Genomic DNA, 27128 nt, shown 5'->3' with positions numbered 1-27128 from the left:
CCCTGGGGGGCATAAAAGAGCCAGTGTGTTGGTTTGTTGAGATGACTGACCAGTTGGTCCTTATGCGCCAGGGTCCTGGGTCTTTCTCTCTCTCTCTCTCTCTCACACACACACACACACACACACACAAAATCTGCCATGTGTGCGGTCAGCGCCCTTCCCAAGTGGTGTCTCCCTCACTGCCACCCATAGGAGGTGTTCCCCATGTCCCCACCGCCCTGCCCCCAGCCCTGTATCCCTCACAGGCTCCTTGCAGCCTCCAGAGCCCCACTCAGGGGGAAGCAGCTCTGCCCTTCTCCCCATGACTCACCTCCCCAGCTCTATCAGCTGCAAACCTGTCCGCTCGGCGCGAGGATAACTAGTTAACCGCAGTTAGGAAATCTGAGAGCTTACCTCACAAACAAAGCACATATTCCCCCTCCACTCCACCTCAGACCACCTGCAGACCCTTCATCCAGCAGGAAACTCCCCCACCCCCCGGGAGCTGAGAGCTGCCCCCCACCCCAGGAGAACCAGTCAAAGGGATTTCCTGAGACAGGATCACTGAGGGGAGGGGACACTTCATTAAGACTGGGTGGGGACATCTGCCAACCACCTCTCACCCCACCCTGGGAGCCCCCAGGGCTCTCCCACCTTGATGCTACCCATTGGGCCTGGGTGTTCCCCTGCGTCTTCCCGGACTGGAGCTTCCTCACGTGCCCAGCGCATCTACTGAGCCAAGCCAGGCACCCCAGAGGTTTTCCCCAGGGTTCAGGATTTTAATTCTCCCCTTGAAGCCCTCTAGACTCATGGCCTGGCAGGAGGTGCACAGAAGACGGAGGCCGCGTGGCTTAGCACAGGCTGTGCAGAAACGACAGGGGAGACAGGCCTGGGGTCACCATGAGCTGCTCAGAGATGGGGGTGACCACGGGCTGCAGGATTGGGAGTGGGGTGGGGGAGGCAGCGTCTGGAGGCATCACCTGCCACACCTGGAGCAGTGATGGGATCCTGAGCCCTCCCTCCTCAGGAGAGGCTGCACTCCCGGAGGACCCACAGGGACACGTGCATCACTCACTGCTCAGCACGGGAAAGAAACAGCAGCAGGTCAACATGCGGGCTCTCCACGAAGGCTCCAGGACGGTGCCTAGGACCTGGGCCAGGTGAGTTAGAAACCAGCCCAGGCAGAATCGCCCGTGGCCAGGGCCCAGGGCGCGGGGTGGGGGGCAGGATCGAGAGAAGCGCTCGTCTCTCCCAGCCCAGGTGAGCCAGAGGTTTCTTCTGAGGGAGTGCCTGGGCCCACTATGGGCCACAGTCAGTACACACGGGGACTGTGCCCGGGTACCTGAGGTCCCAAGTGGGAAACTGTCACTTGGCCTGGGAAAGACTTGTACCACATCCAGCACCCTTCAGTGGACCTCCTCTCAGGTGGGGAATCTCCAAGTGCCCCCCACTCCTGGGGGACCCCCAGCACTGGACACAGGCCAAATGGACACCTCTTTGGTGTGGCCAGGCTGCAGTCCCAAAGAAACCCCATCCTCCAGAGCCTGACCATGAGCTTCTGGGCTCCAAGGCCAGGCCAGGGCTGGCACACCAGGGGCCCCTAAATTTGTGATGGGTGACCAGTAGGACCACACCCTGCCTGGGGCTCCTTTCCCAGGGGATGATGGCCCAGGACCACAGGGCTCTCATGGCCTCAGCCAAGGGGCTGCTCAGGGCCCTGGTCTCCATGTGGACCTGGGAGTGTGCAGTGCATTGCACCCCTTCCCTAAAGGAGACCCCATGCTAGCGCTAATTCCACAGGGCTCAGGCGGGTGGGGCATAATCTCACCTGGCCAAAGATCCCCCTCCCAGAAAGGTGACCAAGTCCAGGGTAGATACAGGGCCCGAGCCTCACCCCTGGGACCCCTGCCCCTGGAGCTCCCTTCTTTCCTCCAGTGGGAAAGGGACATCTCAGAACGGGGAGGGACTCAGAGACACAGTCAAACACCCCTTTGATGCTGAAGTGCATATGAGTGCCCCCCTACCCTCTGTCCCCCAGTGGAATTCTGCTGGGCTTCCCCCAGAGGCTCCTCTGCAGGGCGTTTGGTCAGCCCCAAGCATATGAAAACTTAAGAAGCTAAACAGGCCTGGGGTCAGACCTGGACCACCTAGTGGACCCCACCCCAGCACCTCAGGAAGGAAGGGCAGACACTTAGGATTTCAAGCCGGGTAGTTAAGCAGGCAAGTGTGTTCTCCTAGAGAGCCCCTGGTGTCCTCAGAGGGGTCCTTCATAAGAGGAAACGACACACAGCAACAAAAACGTTTCTAAGTTCGTAACAATTGAGAAACCAGTTCAAGTGTCAGCAGACGATGGGAACAGCATCCCCCACACCCCCCGATCCCTGCGCCCACACCTCCATGCCCGCAGCACCCACACCCACGGTCACTGCTCTCATACTCCCTGTGGTCACTGCTCTCACCCCGTGTGCAGGGCGGGGCACACACGAGTGCCTGCACACACATGCGAACGCCCTGGACTCAGCTCGGGGGAGGCCACGCTGTCCCCTCGACACTGCTCCCTCTCACTACTGCCTCTGCCTGCAAGGGTCTCCCTCCTTTCACTCGGCAGCCTCCTGGCCCCTCTTCGCAACGCCGAGGCACCCCAAGATCGCCCCTTTCAGTATTCGAACTGCTTTGTTGAACTCGTTCCATCTTCAACCTGTCGCCGCCCAGACTATCCCCAGCACAGGGCACACAGACTTTCCTGCCGGAGGAGTGCAAGTGTGTAGACACGAGGGTCTGGCTCCGACGACATCCTTCTCACTGTCACAGAGGGCAGTGTGGCCACAAGACGAGGAAGCAACTGCCGCCAACCCTAAACTGTCCCGCACCTCACTGGGCACAGCCGTTTGGTCCATCACTGCACCCCCCACACCCCACCTCACAAAGTCTCTGTGCCTTTGGGCCATGGGCCAGGCCCTAAGATCCTCTGGGTCCCTCTCACCTCCTCCCCGCAGGTGCTCAGGGTGGGACCCACGTGTTCCCGCCTCTGCATGGTCACAGCAGGCTGGGTGGTGCTCCTGTCATTTTTGTAAAGCGGAGCTGGCTTTTCAACATCGCTCACAAGTGTGTTGTTAAATTAACATAATTGCTTGTTAGCTCTCTGTTTTCAAATTAACGAAAGTGTTCTAGGATCAGCATCTTTTGAAAAAAGAGCAGAATGCTGATAACTGTTGGAGCTGAGGGCTTGGACCCAAGAGCTGGTCGCTCTGCTCTTGTGTGTGTTTGAATTCTCTATAATAAAAATAAACTAAAAACAGGATATTTTTTTAAAAGATTCTGATGGGCTCTTTTGAGCTCCTGCCATTGCACTTCCAAGCCCTGAGGATGAGGACAGCCGGGCTGTGGTCGCCACACCTAGGTAAGGGCAGATGCCCGGGCACGGTGCTATGTAACCCTCAGCACCTTCATCAAGGGGATGCCCTGGTGTTGGGGCCTGGCTCACCCCACCTGCTGGGGTGCAGCCCCCACTCCAAGCCAGCCAGCCGCAGAACCACTTGCCCGGCATTTCCCACCCGCCCGTCCACAGCACATACAGTGTTTCCCCACCTCCGTTCACCTTTAGACACCTGGACGCCAACTCCAGCCACAAAGAGGCTCTCACTTCACTACCCATTCCTGACCCTTGAACAAACTGGACTTTACAAATGGGTCTCATTGCATAGGGTCCCTCAGGGACAAGGTGAGTGTCCAGGACAGAGGGTGACATCTGCAAGTAAAGATCTGCTTTAGAATAAAGCACCAGAGATATTTCCCAATCCATAGGCTAAACCAGCGACTCCCCAAATGTGCTCCCTGAGTTTCTCATCCCTGCAGCAGGGCGCGTGGATTTGGGAAAGCAGCCACCTCGCAAAACAAGTTCAAAGGGCAGGGATGTCAGATCCCTTTGGCCAGGGTTGATTCAGGAGGGCAATGCTTTCTCTTGACAAGAGTATTTCTCTGATACGGAAATCAGGCAAAAGGCACCAAGAAAAACGCGTTAACCAATTTCAGAGTAGGCCACCCCTCCAGCACATCACACCAGCACAAGGCTCTCAGTGAGCCCCCCGCCCCATGCTCACAACCAAGTTCTCCCAGCAGGGGCAGCGTGTCTCAGAGCAGACGCCTCACTCAGATGCACACGAGGCTGCTGGTGCAGAGGTGGGAGACACCCTCTGAGTGCCATCTCGCGTGGACTTATACACAGTGCCGAGAAGGGTGCCAGGAGGACAGTGCCCAGAGTAGAGCTCAAGCAGAAGGGCTGGCCGGAGGACCAGGTCCCAGGTACTGCCGTGCTCTGGTGAGTCATTCTCCTTGTGCAGAGCACAGCATCCGGCGTCTCCCCAAGCTGGCCACACACTACCACAGGCCCCACAGGGCTGCCGTTTGAGCACCAAGGCCCATTCCTCTGTCAGAGGCAGCTGTGCTCCCAGAAAGCAGGCGGTCTACGTCAGCAAAGGAAAAGCTGGACCCTGATAGATACTCTGTACTTGAACTCATCACCCTAATTCCTGCTGCCCTGGTGTGGGCAGTTCTGAGAGCTTCTTCAAGTTAGAGCTGGCTGTCCTGTTGGGAGGACCTGAGCTGTGATGGAAACAGACCCAGGATGCAGGGAGGGAACCACCCACCATCAGACAAGGGGGCTGGGGGTGTAGGTTCTGGGGAATCAGGTGGGATGCCCACTGGATGTGCACCAGGAGGCCTGGAGGACGCACTGGACTCCGCCTGAGGCTCAGAGAGCAGCCGGGCTGTACTGGGCAGTGGGATGGGAAGCCGGGGGCAGTAAGAGCAGGAGCTATGGGGGCTGAGCCCTGCCCCGCGACGAAAGGCCTGGAAGAAGAGCGTCCCGCTGAGGACAAGCTTACACCAGGAGGATCTACCTGTCTCCCTCCCTGCTCCTGCCCCGGCCAGGGCAGCACTGGGTCAGCCAGGCAGGTGGATACACAAGCAGGTGGGCAAACAGGTGACAGGACCCGGGGGGCAAAGGAGCGAGAGGGAGGTATCAGTGAGCGGGAGGAGTCAGGAGGCGGGAGGAGGGGCAGCAGGAGAGGGGCCCAGCCTGGGAAAGAGTCCAGTCAGAGAAAAGGGCCCCACCAGGGTGAGGGGCCAGCTGTGGGGCAGGGCAGCAGAGGCCACGGAGGGGGAGGGGCAGGGGAGGGAGGGGTGCAGAGGACCAGAGGGGCAGAGGGCCAGCCGGTGGGGAAGGGGGCCAACGGAGGAAGGGCTCAGCCTAAGGAGGGGCTGGGCTGAGGGAGGAGCACAGGTCCTGACAAGACTCCCCAGAGGCCTGCCTTGAAGGAGGAGACCCTGCGGGTGGGGGCAGGAGGCAGGGGTCCACGCCCGCGGGCAGCCACATGTGTGGGCCCAGGGTTGCTAGTGATTCTGGAGGGAGATTAATTGCTCTACCCGCCAGAGTTTGAGGTCTCATCAAGAACTCAGACCAAATTGGAGGGCCATGGGGGAATTCTGGTCAGCTCCCACTTCCCCAGGGACAGACATGGTTTCCGTTACCCTTTCTGTGGTTCAGAACTCGTTGGGCGCTAAACACATTCCTTTTACACTGATAGGCAACCAAGCTGTGCTGCAAACTGCACACGGCAGTGGTCCTTCACTATCTGCCCTCTGAAAAAATACAGCAATCTTGACTGACTCTGGCTCAGGAGCCAGCATCAGGAGAGGAGGCATGGGAGGAGGCTCAGGGCTGGCTGGTGCAGGCCGGCTCTGCTTCTGGGCCAGAAACACCCGAGGGGGCGGGGCACCTGAGGGCAGCCGGGCACCAGGGGAGGGGCAGGCACACTGAGCCAGCTGCCCTTCTTCAGAGATACCCCTCCTCCCACACCATCACTCCCCAGAAGTGATGTTTGCAAGCACTCGCCTGACTAGACTTCCCCAACACTCCCCTGCCCCCATCCCTAGCACAGTCACCTCCTCCCCAAGACTCGCCCCTCAAGGCTCTGTAAGTCAGCAATCTGCAAGCCTGGCATCTCCCACTCCCCTCCTCGAAGCCCCAGGACCCCTAGCCTGTTACACTGACCCTCACCACCCCACCCCAGACCCAACCCCAGACGCCATGCTCTCCAGGCTGGCCACAGCTGCTGGCTCTGACCAGGCCTTTGGTGTTCTTAAATAATGCGCCTTCAGTTCTCACAAGTCACTCAGTTAAATAAAAGTCGGTAACTGTGTGCAGCTGAGGTACAACCAGGGGGCCCTGAAAGCACGGGGCTGGGAGAAGGGACTCAGTCTGGTCAATATTTATGGGGCTCCTCCTCTGTGCCACGCCAGGTGGAAATCAGGCCATTTCCCCCGAACTCCTTCTGCTCTAGAGTTTTGAAAGCAGCAGCGAGAACAGCCTCTCAGGAAAGGGTGGAGCACCAGCCCCCCGAATTTCAGCTGTGCAGTCAGGTACCCAGTCCTCCCTGTCCTCCCATCATCTGGGCTGGCCTGAGCTCTACAGAGCCCCAAAGCACATGGCTGTGTCCCCAGAGCCCTGCACACCAGAGCAGTACAGGATGGCTGCAGGAAACCCCAGAGCCTCCCTGCAGAGGGACAGAGGCCCTGGGAGCCCACACGTAAGCACACTTTCTCCAGCAAGCATAAGACACACTGTGTATATGCAGCAAAGACAACCCCCCAGCACAGACAGCCTCGCCCATCCAGCCCTTCTTCAGCCTCTTTTGGGCCTCTACCCTGTCCCCCGCAGGGCTTCTGCCTGCTCCGAACTGAATTCCATCCTGAGGGAGCGGCACTGTCAGCAGGTGTGTGCACTCCGGGATGGCAGGCGGTGAAGCGTGAGAAGCAACGGACGTGCTTCGTAAACATGGGTGCCACCTCCTCCACCAGCCTCAAGTACCAAGTCTCAGCTCACTAAAGGCGGATTTCACAGACTCCCAGAATCTCCACACTGGAAGGGAGAATCCCAGGGGCAACACACAGTCTGATCACTGTATGTTTCTCGGTGTCCATCTCCATCTATCTGTCAGTATCACCACCACCTGTACGGACTTGTGGGCTTAAAATATGAACATTCAAGAGAAGCCGAAGCAATTTAGAAGTGGCACAAGACTTCGAATATGTGATTTTCCAGTACAGACATTTCACACAGCCCTCCAGGGGAGCTTCCATGCTCTTTAGACAGGTGGGGAAACTTGAGGCGGGTCTGCATTGCCAGGCAGTCACAGCCAGCAGCAATGAAACCCAAATGTCTGCTCCCTAAGGATCCACGCTCCTCAGATGTGCTCCCTTCCCCACTAGAACACAGCAGCTCATCTTCTGGGGAAGGGATAGAGGGGAGAGCTCTCAGTGTCCCTGCACCTTTACAGACCCTTCCTTTCTCCCTCTCTCTTAATCTTCTTAATTCTCTAAAAGGAATGACTAGAGGCTATGTAGACCATCACTTATTTAAAAAGAAGACAATAGTACAGCCCTTCACTGAAGCAGCTGAATGAACCCCTGGTGTACAAAACTCAAAGACCCCAGCCCAGGCCTGCCCGGCTCAGGCCTCCTCCCCTACTGAAGCTGACTTGGCCTCTGGGCCCCGTCACCTTCTGGCACACCACCAGATTTTTCTGGACGGCAACACAAAATGATAAACAATTCGGGGGATTTAATTTTTGTATTGTGTATACATGCTTTTATTTATTTTTAAAATAAATATGCTTAGGTATTTTAAACATAAAGAGAAGGACAGAAGCAGCATTTTAAAAAAAGGGAGAGAGAGCACTGGGGAGGTACGTTTCCCACCTGCTGCTACAGGTTAACGTGGTCTTACCAGCTACAGACTCACTTTCACAGACACTCGATTCAGAGAATTTCATCACACAAAGTGATCAGAGATGTAAACGCACTTTCGTGGGCAAAAATGCTGTCAATTATTTACTTTGATTAAAAAGAAAAAACCAAAACAAAAACCAGAAATGACCTAAATACCAATGGAAGTTGATTAACTAAATGGTCTCTCCTTAGGCTGAAAATCCACATAGTGATTAAAGAACCCTATTTTTGAGGAATATTCACTAAGATAAGGAAATATTGGCAAGTGAAAATAAACAAGCAGCAAACAAGCATCATCCCATCAATTTTACTCAAAAACGTATATACACACACTTAAGAAAGACCAAAATGTTTACGATAAACTGATTGCAGGCAGTTGGACTGTAAATGAATGCTTTTCATTGTCTTCTTTGTGCATTTTTGTATTTTCCTATACTTTTTTCCACCATAAATTATTTTATGATCAGAAAAGAATATTGAAGAAACAGAACAAGTGTAACCTCGTGGGGGTCGGGGTTTACGGCAGGTGCTTGTCCCTGCACATTAAGGGGAGCAGTCCAGGAAGACCCAGCTAGCATCCCCGAGACCTAACCCCAACAGCCCAGGCACTGCCAGGAGGCGCCCTGCACAGCATCGCCCCCTCGTGGCCAACCCACTCTGGGCTCCCACAGCCCTGATCCAGGAGAGGACAGAGACCAGGCAGACCCAAGAGGGACCGTGGTCTGAAGCTAACCACATACATCTGCAGGTCGCTCCCCAAACTTGGGACACGATTTCTCAAAACATGGTGCGAAGACACAAAAGGCAGGGGAACCCACTGCCCTGATCCCACCGATTTTCCCTGCTCCATCTCCAAGGCCACCTTGATCAGGCTGTCAGGCCTGGAGATGCAGATGAAGTAAATGGACGCCAGGAACAAGAATGATGAAACAGACTTCGTCCTAAAGCAGAGGCAGGATCTGAGACCCGCCGGGGAGAGGCAGCAGGTGGATGGGGTTGCTCCCCATGCACGCGATCACTTGACGGGTCACTCACATCATCCCCCCACGTGCCCAGGCTGGCCCTGCCCATGTACAGCCTCTCCAATCCATCCTTCCAGGACCACCAAGGACCTCCCGCCTCAGGCCACCTGCCTGTCATTGCCCCATCTTCACCCTGATGCCATCCCATGTTGCAGACGCTGCTACCAGCCCCATTCTGGACTCTTTCTCACTAATCACAAGGCCAGTGGCGATGAAGAGGTGCAGAGCCAGGCAGCAGAGGCCCAGGCTCCCAGCTCGGCCCCCAGCCCACGGCACCTTCCTGTGGGGGCTGCACTGCCTGCCCTGCCAGGAGAGGAAGTGCCAGGCCCACAGAGGCTGCCCATGGGGCGAGGGGTCAGAGATGGAGACCAAGGTGGAGAAGACAGTGTGTAGCTGAGTCTGGATGTACTAGCCAGCTGCTATCCAGGGTGCGGGCAGGGGGTGAGCAGGGACCCTCCCAGGGCAGGGAGCTCAAATAGGGAGCCTGGAAACCACATGATAGATGGGAGCTTGGCTTTGGACCCTGGAGTGAGGGCACAAGGTGACAGAAACAATCACTGGGGGAGCAGACGCTGAGGTACACATGCACCCACTACCCTATAGCTCACTGCAAGGTTTCTTCCAAGGGGGGAAGGGGCTAGCCAGTCAGAGCTGGGGTCTGGGGGCCCTGAGCCCACAGGGGGCCTGTGGGAGACTGTGGGACAGAGGGCCCAAGGACGAAACCCAGGACCCCACCTCTCGTGCTCCCAGGGAAGGCCACAAAGCCAGGCAGGTGAAAGACATGCAGGATGTGGGAATCCAGGAATCCAATCGTGACTCCTGACACTGGTATGAAGTGGGGTGAGGGAAGGGGCCCTGCAGCAGGCAGGTCTGCCCACCCGGGATGGGAGGGATGGAGCTGCAGTGTTTCTGCAGGGTCCTGGGCCACAGGGTCAGGAGAGGGGTCTGGAGACACCAGCTAGAGAAGGTGGGCCAGTGAGCCCAGGTGTGCAATTTCTCCCGGACTTCAGGAGCCATGGGAGGAGCGGGGGTGGGTGCTGCTGGAGCTCTGAGGTCCAAGGGGGGACACCGAGGAGGCTGCTCAGTCCCAGCAAAGGAAAGACCGACCCTAACTCTGTGGGTTAATCAGGTCGAATCCAGGGGTCACAGGCTCCTGCCGCCGGTCAGCATGCTCTACCCGGGAAAAGCCTGGACCCTTAGGTCTTATCAATCCTCCTCTCTGAGGAGTTCTGGGGGAGAGCAGCCCTTGACTCGGGCTCCAGGATGGCTCTGGACTGCCCTGGCTTCACCTGAAATTTGATTTTTTTGTTCCTTGTGGATTCTTTTGGGTTATGTTTGATTTTTTAAAATATTGTACTCATTATTATTACTATTACTTATCCTGATCCTGCATTTTGGAGACGTTTCAATTGTGCGCCTCACTCCCCTCACCCAGTTCCATCCCCGAGGGGTCAAGTTCAGTCAAGAGGGCTGGGGGTGGGGACGCTGGATGAAGACAACAGCGATTAAATCCCTGTTTCTACTCTGGCAATATTGGCAACAAGAAAGCCTGAATGTTGTCCTGTTACAAATTCTGGGCAAATATATTAACTCACACATACTTTGAAACTCAACAGTCAAGAAAGTAAGGAAAATGACCGGGGGCCAGAAGTCTCAAGACAGCAGGGATGCAGGCCAGGGAATGGGGCCACCAGGGGAGCTGCCCCGGCTGCTGCAGTCTGCGGAGACCAGAGTTTCCTGAGCCCTTTAATGTTTCCCAGGCTCTCACAGAAAAGCTGGGGCCTGAGCAGGGAGGTTGAAGCCCTCTGGCTGAACCCCAGGCCCTGAGAGGCTCCATCAGCAAATATTGACCAGTGGAGACTGTGCAGTGGGGAAGGCGAAAAAGCTGGCCTGTCTCAGACCCAGCTCTGCCACGGGGGACCTCAGCAGTGTGTCTGCACCTGCCTGCCATCTGGGGCCAGCTTCCCCACCTGAGACTTCTAGAAACTGAAACCGGAGGGAGGGGGGTAGGGCACAGCCATTAACAGAAAGACAGCAATCAGCACCAAGAAGGTGGAAGATTCATATCCCACTAAACCTCAAGCTTCAATCTACACTTATTAAAATACAATCACATGCTAATTGGCCCTCCCACAGGGGCCAAGACAGTTTCAAGGCAGACCACAAAAGGTCAGAGGGTGAGCAGTGGTCGGATTCCTTGTAACCCCCACCCCTTCCCCAAAGTAGCTGGACTAACCCTCCCACCTGTTAGCATATGAAGTTACCAAGCTCATAAAAACTGACAACCCCACACCTCGTGGTCACTCTCCCTTCTGAGCGAGAGGGCCCACACTCTTGTCTCTGGCATGTATCTCTCTCTGAATGAATCTACCTTCACTCAGCTGTGGCTCACTCTTGAATTCTTTCAGGTGCGAAGCCAAGGACCCACACTTGGCAAGGTGCATCCTAGGGACTTAACTGAGACCTGGGACACGGCCATCCTCTTGCACCGCAATTTTCCTGTATCAAAACCACAAACCAAGCATTTAGTTTAAAGCCACCGGCAGGGCTGACAGAGGAAAGGCCAATCTTCTTGAGGGAGTTCATCATCAGAGCTCTTAAGGGATTCCCAAATAAAGTTCTCCCAAATATGAGCTCAAAAGCAAAGTCACAAAAAAATCCCTCTAGGATAAGGCACCACAAGTGGGACAGCAGGAGTTTGCTGCTTCCTGAAAAGCTTTGAAAAAGTGATGAAGTTTCTTTTAAAGGCATAAAACCCACAAGGCAGAGAAAATAAGAGTGCAGAAGGCGGCCATGCAATCTCAGGAAACAGGCAATCGGTCACTGCCGTGCAGACCCGTGAACACAAATGACGGGGAAAGAGAGAACGTTCAGGAGGCACAGGCGTCAGTGGAAGGGCAGGTGTTGGAGCGCAGATTGTAACAGAAAAGAAACAGATCTCACTCCATATTACATCTGTCTGAAATAGACAGGAAGCCTATTCTCTAGACTCTGATCATTTTGAATATTAACGCTCTTGCACTTACATAAAGATAACAAGTTGCAGAATAGAAAATACCATTTGTTTTACTGGAGGTTTACAGGGACACCATGACCTGACCCACATAGACAGCTGCAAGAGCAAAGAATTCCTGTACCAAGAAGTCTGCAACAATCAACCACACCCCTCCCCTTTTTAGTATAAAAGGAGCCTGAATTCTGACTTGAAAAGGATGGTTCTCCAGGACATTAGTCTGCCATCCTTTCAGTCTGCCAGCTTTCCGAACGAAACCGCTATTCCTTGCCCCAGCACCTCATCTCCCGATTTACCGGCCTGTCGTGTGGCGAGCAGAACGAGTTTGGACTTGGTAACACAATGCCAAGCAGATATGGGGAAAATGTGGTCCCAGCTGGTGTCTGCCGAGGCCCTGCACACTGGGGCTGACCTACCTTGTCATCATCCTCACAGGTCATGACACTGGAGAAAGGGATCTCCGCCTTGAACATCTTCCGGCAGTGCATGAGCTGCACCAGCAGGTGGGTAGCACACGGTCTTGAACTTCATCCTTTTGGCCGGTTTTATGTCCGAGAGAATCAGCCCTGGAATTATCTGTGCAGACGTGGGGCAAAGAGAAACACTGTGAGTGGACAAACTCATCCTGCCTGTTGGGAAGGGAGCACAAATGTGATGAGCAAGGAGGTCACAGCCACCTGCTCAAGGCCTGCTGCTCACCAGACACAGCAGGGAGCATAACCAGCAACCCAGTTCCAAACTCGCAGCTCTCAGATACCCTGAAGGCCTCTGAAAGCCAGATCAGTGACCCGAATCCCGGGGTGGATTCGGACTCCTGTGCGTAGTCAGGGCCCTCGCCCAGCTGGGGCAGCATGAGGCTGATGAATGTCACCCATGAGCCCCCGGGGGCCTTCCTGCAGACTCCCCTTCTGCCTTTTGCCTTTTTCTCTCCCTCTCATCCCAAACTTCTCCAAAGGGGTTGCTCCTTGTACAGACCTCATCACCCCGCTCACCCCGAAACTGCAGCCATACCTGACGCTGGTGCTTGATTCTGCATGACGTGTGGGGTAGCATCCGTGCAGGGCACCGAGGCTCCCTCTCCAGCTCAGAGCCTCCTGCATCCCTGCAGTGGCCCACAGGCCTCCCTCTTCAGCCCCTGCCCTTCGCTCCCATGTCCCCAGGTTGACCCCCGCTGGTCACCCAAACCTCTCTCCGAGCCCTCCTCCCAGCCATGCTCACACCTGCAGTCTGCCCGCACACTCACTCCCTTTTTCAGGACTCAACTCACCGTGCCTGCCTGACCCCTCTGAGCCCCACTTCTCTCTCCTGGCCAGTGCCACTCCTGTCCACGGTCCCCATGTCACGTGAGCACCACTGCATCCCAGGGACTGTGGATGCGCCAGGCAGCAAAACTCAAAGTTTTCCCTTGCATCTGACCTACTTGTGTCCTGAAGGAGCACTGGGGCCACACCTGAGCCCAGCGCCCCTCACCTGAGCCCTGGAAGTGGCTCAGTCACCCTCAATCATGTCCAGGTCGCATTCTCTTGACAGAGTGACCTCCAGCACCCCACACACGATGGTCACAAGCCTTCCTGTGTGCACAGATCCCTCAATCCATAGGGCACCCCTTCCCTGACTTCCTGCAGAGGGTTCTCAAACCTGATTACAGGAGAGGCAGAGGGGAGGTGCGGGAGGACACAGGATGGCCCAGGCCTTGAGGTCCCCAGGGCCTTGACCTCAAGTTAAGTCCCCCTGCCCTCCCCTACTGCCCTCCCCATGTGCTAAGGCCAGGCCCAGGGACAAGGTTAGTGGGGACACCCTCCAGTGTGCACAGAGCTCAAGGCCTGAGAAGCAGAGATCTGAGGAGAAAAAAGGAGCCGTTAGTCTCTGAGAAGGCGCAGCACAGGAAGGGTTCTGGAACCTACCTTTCGTCTATGTCAGGGCACGATAAAAAAGGTCTCGATATTATGAGTTTTCAGAAAACTGTTCCTCTCGTGTCCATGGCCCGGCTCCACCTCACAGTCACCATTCAGGCATGCCAGGGTGGTCTTTATGATGTGAACCTTCCTACAGAAAAGGAGGCAGAGATTTGGAAAGAACATTCAGGCAGAGGGGAGTAGGGGCCAGAGGGAGACAAGGACCAAGTGTCAGGATTCAGTAGAGACGATGGGGAAGGAGAGGGCGGCCAGGTGAGGGGAGAAGCGAGGCCCCTCCCCAGTCGGCAGTCTGTCCCTGAAACCTGCAGGGTGGGAGGACCCAGTCCAACATCAGGCCCACACTGCCCCCACACAACGGGGGGCAGGTGGGAACAGTACGCTGTGGGCGGCATTCACACTCCCCCAAGCGAGTTTTCTGGCAACAGAAGGAGAAATCCTCACCGTTAGCGCAACCTGAGCAGAAACCGATCCCACACGACCTAGACACACAGCCTGAGCTCCCGCCCCTTAGTAAGGCCTGAGCGCTAAGTCCTCGCATCTCTGCACAATCTCCTGAATTCCTTGCCAGCCTCGGGGTAGGGGAATGAGGAGGGGGACACATGCAGGGCACTGAGGCAGGAGTGAGTGTCCCCCCACGGCTGGCTCTGAGAGCACTTGGGACTGTCTCCCCATCAGCCTGGCCCTGAACTGCAAAAGGGACACCACGCACCAAAGGTCTCTAGAAATGCGTGTGTGTGTGCTCATGCTTTCACTGGTCCTCCCTCCCTTTTTCCTTTGCTTCCACAACAGAGATGGACGGCACTCCTGCTGCTGAGCTGTGGGGCCCACAGGGAGACAGGAACGCTGGCCATGGCGCTCAGCACACAGCATCCCAGGCCTGGGAAAGAAGAGGAGTCTCGGGCGAGGAGGCCCTAAATGCACGTGGTGGGAACGGACGGCACCCAGGGTCCCAGTCTGGACCCGCGGAGAAACTGGGGGCCTGGCTGGTCCTGAGCAGCAAAGTCACTAAGGGGGACAGAGCCCTCTCACTAGTGAGCGCTGGCCACACTCACCAGGGGCGATTGCTCACCAGCATGTGCGGTGGGAGTGGAGACAGTCAGCCACAGGAGCGCTCCGTCCCCGGGGACGGAGGGTGGGGATGCCCAGTGTCTGCCACCTCCAAGGCCCCTGGCACCAGAGGCCCGCTTACTTATGAGACTGTCCTGTCCACGATGGCAGGGGTGGGGAGACATGAGGCCTGGAGGCCTGGGGTGGGGGTCCCACCACGTGCTGGAGCTGGTTCTGGCCTGAGGGCCCCTGGGGGTGGGGAGGAGCATTTGCTCAGGATCCAATTTCACCTGCTTCTATGGCAGCCTGGAACATGCACCCAGCACACCAGTTTGGGGCAGACCAGGAGTTGCATGTGATTGGGGCAGCAGAGCGGGGTGTGTGGTCTCTTGCTGCCAAGAAGATGGAAGCTGTCACCATGCAAGGAGCAGACCCCTCCCTGGCCTTGGCCTCTCCAAGACAACCACCCAGGGCCTAGGGACTTGGGAAGGAGCCCATGAACTGAGTCTCAGGAGTCCCAGCATGAGAGGGTGGGGTAAAGACACAGTGGTGATTTATTCCTCCCATGGCTTTGGAAGGAAGTATGGGGAATGGATGGTTGGGTGGAGAAAGCAAGCAAAAGAAAAAAATCACATTACGAGTTAACGCAAGAAACAGCAATCCTAAAGGGAGGCAAAGTGAGGAAATGGTGAGAAGCCTGGGGGTGGATGTCACCTCCTGGGGGTGGATGTCATCTCCAGGGGCCTGGGGGGTCTCAGGTTACTAGAAAACCCCTATCACTGCCCCCATCCCAAGGACAGGGCAGGACCTTGAGGGATGCACATGCCAGGTGTGCCAGGCCCCTAAAGGCACTGGGGAGGGCGGGCTCGGTAGCCCCTGTCCCCACTCATCAGGCAGCTTCCCTCCGCTCCTCCCACCTCCCTGCCTGGGAGACCTGCAGTGCACTGCCTCCTGGAAGCGCCCATGCTTTCGCCCTCCCGGTGCCCTGAACCATCTGCTGAGGCCACCGCTGGCCCCATGCACCTGACCTGGTGTCCAGTCCTCATTTTGCTGCAAAAGAGCAGCGCTGAACACAGCTGACAGCCCTTCCTCCTCTGGGGGCACACTCCTTCCGGCTGCCCGCGCTCCCTCTAACCGCCCCCACCTCTCCCTGCTCCCCTTCTCTCAGGGACCTGGGGCCCAGGCTTGGCCCTTCATCATCATCTCTCTTTCTCATGATTGGCACGGAGTTTCCAAGGCATCAGTGCCCCGAGTGCCTGTGACCCCCCACACACACTCAACCTCCAGCCCAGACCCCTGACCAGCCCAACCGACCTCTCACCTCAGTGGTGGGGAGACCTGGCCTGACAGGTGATAAAGGACCCCCAGGCTCAGGGCCCCACGCCCAGCTCTGTGTTGATTAACACTGCCCCGCCCTGTGTCATGCTCCCCTCTTCTGCATTCCCTGTAGTGTTCCCTGTGGCCCCCTAAGAACATGAACTCCACCAGGGCCGGGGTCTGTCTCCGCTGCCGAAGCCCACCTCCTGGAACAGTGCCTGCACACAGCATGTGCTCAGTAACACTGTGCTCCTGGCTGGCAGCATTTCTTTGGTGGTGGGTGGGGGACCATCTTTTAGAAATGGGTGGGGTGGAGAAGAGAAGGGAAGAAGTAGAGAACAGGGCAGGGAGGAGGCAGCCCCTCCTGCAGGTCTGGTAGGTGGAACAAGGGAAGGGAAGCTGCAGGTCAGTCTGAACTTGAAAGAGGCGCTGGCCAGGCGAAGGGCCGGGGGAGGGGCTGCCTAGCGGTGGGAAATCTGTGCTTGTCCTCAACTGTGGAGCTGCAGGGCAGACGGAACGCACAGGACAGGACCTCAGCAGGGAGGCAGAGGAGAGAGGTGGGCAGCTCCTGTCACCACCTAGCCAGCTAAGGGTCAGGAATTTGTGTGGCACAGTGGGGCGGCAGGAGTGCTGTCAGTGGGGGGTCGCTCTGGCTGCCAGAGGGGGAGGGGCAGGGACAGTGAGAGGGTGCTTACAGCAACCCCCCAAGGCCCTGTGCTGAAGGGTGGAGGACAGGGGAGTGGGGGGCTGGCAGGAAGGGGGGTGGCAGGGAGGGGTCAGTGGCAGCGAGGGTCCCCCCCAAGGGGACGCTCAGAGGCAGCCCGGGATACAGACAAAAATCGTGTGGTTTTTGAGCCCATTTAGAAATGCCGTGGTCACTCCCGGGGCTGGCTCAGCTGTGGTATTCAAGATGATTTTGAGCTCCCACCTCCCTTTTTCTGCTGCTGGATTCTAACTTCCATGCTTGCTACTACTGTGCTTCCAGTAAGCCTTCCTTGTGGTTAGCAGCCGCTGTCCAGAGCGAGAACCGCTGGATCCTGGCTGTCCCCAGCCGAGCTCAGGGCCTCAGCACAGGGACAGGGCTGCGTGTTTCAACCACCTCCCCTGAGATCAGGCCGGGAGGGAGGGGGAAGGATGTGCCCAGAGGACACCAGGCCTGCAGGGTGAGAACAGGCCATGGGGAGAGGGCAGGCAGCGAAGGTCAGAGGCCAGAGCAGAGGGTGCAGAGCTTTGCCCTGACGTTCACAGGACGTGTGCAGAAGCAGACGTGGGTGTGCGGGTGTCTAACGCTCAACTCCAGCACCTGGGAGCCACTGCTGGTCTCTGCAGTAGATGTGAGCACATCCTGTGATCTCCTCTAAGGGGAGGAAATCAGGATGGCGGGACCTCGAGCGTGAGCCTCAGAGCCCCCTTTCCTGCAGCCACATCCATGTCCTTCCACCCCCAGCTAGGGGAGGAAGGGGAGCTTCTGTAGTTTTTTGCTTTGCTTTGTTTTGTTTTGTTTTGTTTTGTTTTTCATACAGTATACTATGCCTCGGCTTTGTGAAAGGTTTGAAGAAAATGAGCCCAGAGAAGGCAAATGTAGTTAGAATGCATCAGAAGTGCACAGACCATTGAGAACTCATCCCCATTCTAGGAGGAAACCTGTAACTTCCCCAGAGGGGCTCTGAAGCCACAGCACGTTCCCCTCTGAGTCTGAGAAAGAAGCGAAGTGCGACGAGGCCGTCAGCACTCCGGACAGCTCCGAGCCCGGCTCACAGCCCCCACCTCCAGTCTCCTCCTCCAGGGCCCACTAGCCTGCTTTCTGTGGGGTTCATGGGGTCAGGTGCCTGAACCAGCCCAGAGAAAGTCTCTTCCATGTTGGTGGGGGGCCAAGATGGCCAGGCTTCCCAGATCCCCACACAGAAGGTCGGACTAGAATCCCCCACACCTGCCCTCAGGGTCCCAGACTCACCCAGGCAGGCCGGCAGCTTCCATGACGTTGGCCAGGGTCACATCGTTGGACCACACATCGTACTGCCACTTGCACAGGCCCAGGACCCCGCAGAGGACCCTGCCAGTGTGCAGCCCCACACGCATGTTCAGGTCCACCTCAGTGGCCTCGGCCATGGACCTGCAGCAAACAGACACAGGACGTGGGGATGGGTCCCCGCTGTCTGCTCCCGGGATGCCACGAGGACAGGAAAGCCGGGCCTTGTGCTGCCCCTGCTGTGAGGCCGGGCATAGTGCTCAGAGGAGAAGGAGCATGGGGGTCTCCTGACCTCATCAGCCCAACCCCTGAACTATGAACTGCTCCGGGCTGGCTCCCCGCAGCTCCCTGGCCACTGGCCATCTCACAAGGCATAACACCCCCCCTTTCCCCTCCCCACCCAGGGCAGCCCTGAAGGGAAATGAGCCCAGGATTTGAATCCCAGGACCCCGAGCCGTCTCTGTGCACCACTGCCCTGGGCGGGGCGCTCACCCCTGCTTGCTAGCCAGAGGCCCACATGAGAGCCACAGGGAGCATCTAACAGTCCCAGGAGCCCTGGGAACAGGCAAGCTCTGACCCTGGGCCCCTGACTGAGAGGGTGGGCTGCAGACCCAGCCTGCAGGGAGGCCCAAGGCTCTGCAAACCTGCCCTGAACAACAGATGGACTCCGTGGGCTGCAAACTGTGCCTCAGTCACTTGTGGGAGAAAACAAGACAAAACGTGCAGACACTGAAATCAGACTGCAGGCCCCGGTGCGCACCCCACCTCCCCAGCCGCTCACGACCCTGGGCTCCAGCCCCTGCTGGGGACACAACAGCTCCAAGTCCTGAGGCGAAGCCCCGGGCGCGACCACCCTTGGAGGTGGGGGCAGCATCCCAGGAGCACTTGTGCGAGGTAACAGGAGGTGGCTTTAAAGGCTCCTTGTAAAGAGATTCCCCGCAGTGGTGGAGGAGGGCTGCGCTCAGAAATCCTCTCAGGGGCCCCCGAGGGCACCCCGCACGGTTCCTCCAACCCCACAACGCCCACAGTGAAGTGAGCGCAGGAGGCGCACAACGCGCCTTTGGTGGCACAGTCAGAGCTCAGGACACGCTCCACGGCCACAGTGACGCCCTCTGATGCTGTTTTCCACTTTTCCCCAAAAGGCAGACGTTATTTTACTTTTAAAAAGTTTGGAACAGGAAGCAGCATCAGGCCTGGCTGGTGTGCTCCAAGGGACAGAAGTGCAAGGAGGCCTTGAGGGAGGGGCGGGGGTCAGCCTCGGCGCCCCGGCTCCTCCCCAGCCTGGGGGTGCGAAGGCGGCCCTGACCGGCAGGTGTGTCAGTGGGACTCCCCAGACAGTGCTGACATGCTGTAGCAAGAAGGGCAAGGAGGCCTAGTCGAGGGTAGGGGACACTGAAGCCCTGTGGTTAGGACGTTGTCTGTGAGAAGGAAGGCAGGCCAGGAGACCAGGATCACACAGGGTCGCACTGCCACCACCCTCCAACAGCCCAACACAGACTACTCACCCTCAGTCCCTCCCAGCAGCAGGTGCTCACAGTCCAACCACATCTACATCCACAACAGAGCAGATGTCCTGAGCCTGTGAGCTCACGGCCAAATCTCACTCCTGCTCCAACACTCAGGGCTGATTCACATGTGTCCACCTTGTTCAAATATGACACAGGCCCAGCCCGGATGCTGCCTCTTGGAAGCCCTCCCAGGTCCTTCACCAACGCTGACACGCAGCTCCTGTCTCCCGACAAGCCCGGTACCAGGCTGAGCACACTGGCGAGGTGCCCCCCGGCCCTGAACGCCCTGCTTCTGCACACAGTGTGCAGGCGTGTGGACGGCTACGGGCCCCTCACAAGGAGGCACAGCGAGCCTGCCGTGTGTCCCCAGCTCTGCAGTCCTTCTGTTCGGACAGTCTCTCTGTGCGCCCTTTCACCACGTCTTCCTCACACAATTCCTGTAATATGACTTCTATGCTCCCAAATGGGCGACTGCACCAGCCCCCGGGAGCCCCGTCTCGCTGAACTGCACCCACCTCTCCATGCTGCTGAGGGGCTGGGATGTGGCTCTGTTCTCCACCCACCAGCTCAGCCTCCCACATCCAAGTCCTCCTTCACTAAACGGAAGGCTCCCTAACTCCTCATCCCAGACAAGGGCTGCGAGGAGACAAGGCTGGTTAAGAAACGGGCAGGCCAGGCCCCCAGTGTTCCAGGAATAGGCACCCGCTCCAGCCAACCCTCTCTCCACAGAGCGCACCTGACCCCTGGTCACCTGCCCGCATGAAGATAAGCACACGTGATTCCTTTTCAACTGGAACTCGGCTGGCTTGGAGCCAGCCCTTTCCCCATCCACTCCTTAAACATCTTATCAGGCTAAGCTATAAAAGTCATTTCTTTCCCCCTGACTAATGCACATAATGCCTGGGATCACCGTGGACCAAGAAATGCAGTCCCAAAAAAATGCAAAGGAGGGGATGGCAGCGGCACAGCTTCAGAGATCAGGTGGGACTCCTCCACCCTGTAGCTCGCCACGTGGCCCTGGCTCTCCTGCATGGCTAGCAATCTTAAAGAGACCAGCTCTCTTAGTGCTCACAATTACAGTGGGTAAGCTTTTAAGAAATCCCACTCCATGAAAGGACCCTCAACAACGAGGTATAAGCCACAAGTAAGTGGTAATCAAAGCTTCTTTCTCACAGTGATTAGTGGAGGCACTGAGGACTCTAGTCTGCAGAAACGGGCAGCCCTAGTGCAGGGGGACTATCTATCAGGCACTCCCCAAAAGTGAGCGTCCCACAACTCCGGAGCCTGGAGCCTTTCTGACTCATGACCGTGACAGCTAGGAGTGGTGACCAGATCCACGACACTGGTGGGGAAGCAGGACACAACAGAGGGCAGCACGCATTGGCTGTGATGTCCTGCTAACGCAAGACAGGTCCCCGGCTGCCCGGGAATTCAGTCTGACACAGGCTCAATCTGACAACCAGCCACACCACTTTCTTGCTGCCACTGTCTAGCTTAGTACTGGGGTCTGGCGTGAGTCATTTCCCTCTTACTTACGCCTGGTGAGGTCTAGCGCTCAGGGTCTTTCTGGTCTCTCCCCGCTCTCCAGCAGAGAGTTCCAGCAGTTCACGTCTTCCAGAGCGCCGCGAGTCACCGTCAGGACGACAGAGGGATTCAAGCACCTGGGCAAACCAAAAGCATTTTTTATTAGATGCCCATGCCACACCGCCGTCATGGTGAAAACAACTATCCTTTCTATACCAACTCCTTCGCACTCAGCCACGAGGACCACACGTGCGCGGCGTCTTCCCCACTGACGGGCCTAGTGCAGGGCACGCGCGCTCAGGCAGGCCAGCAGTGTGCTGTGCACCTCACACGCACGTCCCTCTCTCTAGAACACGACTAGAAGGAAACCTCATCTACGTGCCCTGACTTACAGGTCCCCGACACCACGGACCAGCAAAGCTGGGGCTTTGGGGACAGGCCACTTGAATTGGGCCTGGTGCAGTCAGGGGTGGTGGCCATGGAGGCAGGGGGAGGGGGCTGCCCTGAGGGAGCCGGCGGATTTGCCCCAGGCTCCCCTGTCCCTCCTACGCCTGGCCTGGGGGCGGCCTTTGCTGCCCAAGTTGGTGGGGCACACATTTCCCACTCAGTTGGCTTACCACAGGCTGGCACTGTGGGTTCAGCTGGTGGCAGTCAGGTGGCTCCTGCACCCGGTCCTCACCTCTACTGAGATGTGCCCATGTCCCAGGAGCAGGCCGACTGGGACACCTGTGTCCTGAGACCTGGGGAAGTAAAGACCGCCTCCAGGCCAGGATTTGAGGGAGACTGGAGCAAATAGACTGGCACCTTCAAGGCAGGCCCCCTCCCCCAGCTGCCACCCCTGCTCCCCCCACTCCTGTGGGCCCCCCTCCCCAGCTCTCTGACACATAGCACCCACCTCCTGGGAGCTGGCTGACCTGGGGACGTGCCTACAGGGGACCTGCCTACAGGGAACATGGGGCGGCAGAGGCCGCCCCTAGTCCAGGCTGCAGGGGAGATGGGAGCAAACCCACAGGCTGGCACAGGGCAGCCTCCCTTGTCCCACCCTCGTCCCACCCTCGCAGCTGCCACCACTGCAGTCTTCCCCACTCCTTGACCAAACCGCACAGGCCTCCAGGAAGCTGGCTGACCTAAACATGTGAGTCCTGCAACCCTGGGGCAGCAGAGGCTGCCTCCAGGCCAGGCCACTGGGGAGACAGGAGTAAATCCAAGGGCTTGCACAGGGCAGCCCCCATCCTGCCACCGCTGCCCCCACCCCTGACGGCCCCATGCCAGCGTCCTGGGAGCAGACTGACCTAAGGACATGGGTCCAGTGAACCCGGGGCAGCTAGGCCGCCCCAAGGCCATGCCCTGGGGCAGATGGGAGCAAATGACTGGCTCACAAGGGGCAGCCCCCCTCCTCCTACCACCTGTAGTGTTGCTGCCATCCTCCCAGCCCCCTGACCACACTGAGCCCGTGGTCTTCCCAAAGTGGGTATATACAGTGAACATATCTCAACATAATAAAAGCTACTTACGACAAACCCACACCCAGCACAGTACTGTACAATGAAAAGCTAAAAGCTTTTCCACTAAAATCTGGAACAAGACAAGGATGCCCACTCTCACCACTTCTAGTCAATATAGTATTGGAAGTCCTAGCCATAGTAATTAAACAAGAACTAAGACATTCAAATTGAAAAGAAAGAAAATTGCCAGTATATGCGGATGACATACGATTTATAGAAAACCCTAAAGGCTCCACACACAAACTGCTAGAGCTAATAGAATTCAGCAAGGCAGCAGAATACAACATCAACATACAGAAATCAGTGGCATTTTTTTTTCACAAAAGTAATAATACGTTTTAAAACTGCATCCAAAAATATAAAATACTTACAAATAAATCTGACCCAGAAAGTGAAAGACATAAGCAGAGACCTACAAAACACAAGGACATTAAACAGGACTTAAAGAAATGGAAAGATATTCCATGTTCTTGCATTGGAAGAATTAATATTGCTAAAATGGCCATACTACCCAAAGCAATATAAAGATTTACTATGAACCCTATCAAATTACCCAGGACATTTTTCAAGAATTAGAACAGATAATCCTAAAATGTATATGAAATCACAAAAGACCCAGAATTACCAAAGCATTACTGAAGAAAAAGAATGAAGCTAGAGCAATAACCCTTTCAGACTTCAGACAATACAGAACTACAATCAAAATAGCATGTACTGATACAAAAACAGACATATAGATCAATGGAACAGAATAGAGAGCCCAGAAGGAAACCCACAAACTCTTCATCAATTAATCTTTGACAAAGGAGGCAAGAATATACAATAGAATAAAAACAGTCTCTTCAGCAAATGGTGTAGGGAAAACTGGACAGCTGCATGTAAACCAATGAAATTAGAATACTCTCACACCATACACAAAAATAAATTCAAAATGGCTTAAAGACTTAAACACACAGACAAGACACTATAAACCTCTTAGAAAAAAACATAGGTAAAACATTACTTGACATACATCTCAGCAATGTTCTCCTAGGGCAGTCTATCCCAGCAATAAAAGCAAAAATAAACAAACAAATGGGACCTAACTGAACTTACAAGCTTTTGCACAGCAAAGGAAACCAAAAGCAAAACAAAACGACAACCTACAGAACGGGAGAAAATATTTGTAAATGACTCGACTCACAAAGGCTTAATTTCCAGAATATATAAACAGCTCATAAAACTTAATAACAAAAAACAAAAAACCCAATCCAAAAATAGGCAGAAGACCTAAACAAGCATTTCTCCAATGAACACTGCAAATGGCCAATAGGCACATGTAAAATTGCTCAATATCACTAAATATCAGAGAAACGTAAATCAAAACTACAATGAGGTATCACCTCACACCAGTCAGAATGGCCATCACTCAGAAGTTCTTGAAGTTAACTGCTGGAGAGTGTGGAGAAAAGGGAACCCTCTTACACTGCTGGTGGGAATGTAGTTTGGTGCAACCATTATGGAAAACAGTACGGAAATTCCTCGAAAAACTACAAAAACAGACTTACCCTAGGATCCAGTAATCCCACTTCTGGGTATTTATCTGGAGGGAACTCCAATGCGAAAAGATACTTGCACCTCAGTATTCAAAGCACCATTCTATAAAATAGCCAAGACATGGAAGCAACTTAAATGAAATAACAGATGACTGGATAAAGAAGTTGTGGTATTTTTATACACTGGAATACTACTATGCCATAAAAAGGATCAAATAACACCATTTGCAGCAACATGGATAGACCTAGAGGTCATCATTCTAAGTGAAATGAGCCAGAAAGAGAAAAATACCATATTATATCACTCACATATGCAATCTAAAAAAAAAAAAGACACTATGAACTCATCTACAAAACAGAAACAGACTTGCAGACTTACTAAACAATCTCATGGTTACCAGGGAAAGGGGGTGGGAAGGGATAAATCTGAGAGTTGACGATTTACAAATATTACACTATATATAAAAACAGATTTTTTAAAAAGTTTCTTCTGTGTAGCACAAAAACCTATGTTCAATAGCTGATAACAACCTATAATGGACAAGACGCTACAGCCACCAACTGAGGAAGCAAAAGAGGAAAGGAAAATTAGTTATCCTGGGCTACAGCCCAGTCCTGGGAAGTCCTTGCCTGTATCTGACGCTGCCCCTTGACTGCACTGTCCCCTCCTCCCAGGAGCAGGTTGACATGAAGACATGAGTTCTTCGAACCTGGGGCAACAGAGGCTGCCCCCAGGACAGGCCAGGGGGAGGTGGGAGCAAGTCCACCTGCTACTAGGGGACAGCAACCCTCTCCGCTGCCGCCCCCAAACCGCACGGCACCTGCCTCCCTCCCAAGAGCCAACTGACCTGGAAACAAACGTCCCGCAAAGCTGCGGCAGCGGCATGGACAGTGGCACTGCCCCTGGTGAACTGGCCCATTTGTCCCCATCTTCCCCGCGGCCTGTCCTGGGGGCGGCCTCTGCTACCCCAGGTTCGCGGGTCACAGGTTACAGGCCAGCCTGCTCCTGGAAGGCGAGCGCTGTGCTGTCAGGGGGCGGCGACAGCGGCGGCGATGGCGGGATTGGGGCTGCCCCGTGCGAGCGCGGGGATTTGCTCCCATTTCCCGCTGCCGCTGCCCCCTCACACTGACCACGCGGCGCCCGCCCCTCAGGAGCAGACTCATCTGTAACCTGAGTCCCACGAACCTGGGGCATTGGAGGCCGCCCCCAGGCCAGGCCGCCGGGAGATGGGAGCAAATCAACAGGCTCGCAGGGGCAGACCCCTTTCACCTGCAGCGGCGGCACAGGCCGCCGCCCCCGCAAACCCCCCCCACCTGACAGCACAGCGCCCGCCTCCCAGGAGAAGACTGCCTGCGACACGTGCACCCCACGAACATGGGGAAGCAAGACCGGCGGGGTCCAGGCCGCGGGGAACTAGGGTACACATCCAGGGGCTCGCACGGGGCAGCCCCCATGCCCCCGCGGCCGCAGCCGCCGCGGCCGCGGCCTCGAGACCACACCGCCCCCGCCCCCTGGGAGCAGGCCACGGTCTGAGGGCCGGTCGCAGGTGCTCCGGGGCCGTCAGGCGTCCTCCCACCTCCCGGAGCTGCACCTGCTTTTCCAAACCCCGGCATAAGAGGCAGCGAAGACGCGGCGTTCAGGGGCTACTCTTGTGGGGAGGCGGGGTACACTACGAACCAGGACGGCGAACCCGGACCCGCCTCAGGGCCCGAACGGGACGCGCGGCCTAGGCCTCACCCACGCACCCCTCCCTGTGCGCCTCCCAAAAGGCACAGCCCAGGCCTCACCCGCCGACTCCCCGACCTGCGCGTCCCCACCAGCGCCCCCTTACCTGCCTGGCGGCGGCAGCGGAGACGACGACACGCGGCGGCCGAGACCCCAGGCCGCGTTCCTCCTCCGGGAGCTGGTCCGGGAGCAACCGGCTCTCGTCCAGCTTCTACGCGCTCTGGGCGGCTTCCGGCGTCTGCGCGTCTGCGCGTGCGCGCCCCTCCTCCTCCCGCCCGCAAGGCGGACGCTGGGGCGGGGTCTCCTGCTGTACCGCCCTTGGACAGTGGGGCCGGGCGGGACCAGGCTGGGAGGGCGGGGCCGGGAAGGGCCCCGCCCCCCCGGCCCGCCCTGCCCTCCCTGCCCGCCCTGCCCCCCTGTCGGGTCTCCATCCCCAATGCCCCCACCCCACCACCCCACCAGCAATCGGGTCCGCACTAACCAGAAATACCACTGGCCCGGGCCGGGTTCACATCCCTCGGCCCCACTTCCCTCGGCCCTATTCCCCTCGGCCCCACTTCTGCTCTCCTCCCTCTCCCCGTTACTGCCTCCCAGACCCTGGCCAGGCCCAGTTTCCAACTGGACCTCCAAGATGGGGCTCCCTCTCTTCACACGAAGAAGCAAGCACAGGGTCTCCCTGCAGGGCTGGTGGAACTGGACCCAGTCCTGGACCTCCTGCAGGAGCAGGCTCTGGATTAGGGTTGGGGTTGGGGTTGGGGTTGGTATTCAAGGTTAATGTTAGTGTTGGGGTTGGGGTCGGGGTTAGGTTTAGGGATTTGGGGTTAGGGTTAGGATTTCAGGCGAATCCTGAAATTCAGGCTGAGGGGTTAGCAGTAGGGGTAGCTATAGGGTTAGGGTTTTAGGGTTAGGCTTATTGCTAAGGTTAGGATTTGGGAGGAGGAGGAGGAGTTAGGGTTAAGGCTAGGGGTAGGGATAGGGTTAGGTTTAGGGGTTAGGGTTAGGTTTAGAGGTTACAGGTCAGGACCAGAGCCAGAGTTTAGGGATAGGTTTGGGGTTAGGGTAGGTGTTAGGGTTAGGGGTTGGGGTTAGAGTTAGGGGAGAAGGAGGAGAAGGGTTATGGTTAGAGGGGAGGAGGAGCAGGAGTAGGATAAGGTTAGAGTTAGCAGTTGGGTCAAGTTAAGGTTTGATATAGGGTTAGGGTTTGTGTTCTCGTTCGGGTTTGAGGTTCTGGTTAAGGCTAGGGTTAGGGTTAGGGGCTGGGTTAGGGTTAGGACTTGGG

At 56.5% G+C, this 27128-nt stretch overlaps 1 protein-coding gene across 9 annotated transcripts in view; it reads right to left on the bottom strand.

The window, feature by feature from the left end:
• Nucleotides 1-26090, bottom strand: part of LOC140688970 (ankyrin repeat domain-containing protein 26-like) — a 179179-nt gene extending 153089 nt beyond the window's left edge. For 7 of the 9 annotated variants that reach the window (XM_072948950.1, XM_072948960.1, XM_072948955.1 and 4 more), the window contains exons 1-5: nucleotides 25956-26090; nucleotides 21096-21220; nucleotides 18037-18195; nucleotides 13707-13848; nucleotides 12219-12378 (exon numbers count right to left, since the gene is read on the bottom strand). The gene's annotated coding sequence lies outside the window, so the exon portion shown is untranslated. Of the gene's footprint in view, nucleotides 1-12218; nucleotides 12379-13706; nucleotides 13849-18036; nucleotides 18196-21095; nucleotides 21221-24135; nucleotides 24227-25955 lie in introns of all 9 variants that reach the window. The other 2 variants (XM_072948952.1, XM_072948953.1) reach the window with 2 other exon arrangements.
• Nucleotides 26091-27128: the final 1038 nt, after the last annotated feature.

This window comes from Vicugna pacos, chromosome 24 (genome assembly GCF_048564905.1).
Source record: "Vicugna pacos chromosome 24, VicPac4, whole genome shotgun sequence".
NCBI classification, from domain to species: domain Eukaryota; kingdom Metazoa; phylum Chordata; class Mammalia; order Artiodactyla; family Camelidae; genus Vicugna; species Vicugna pacos.
Note: the sequence above shows the minus strand (reverse complement) of the source record. Positions and strands in the feature narration are given on the sequence as shown.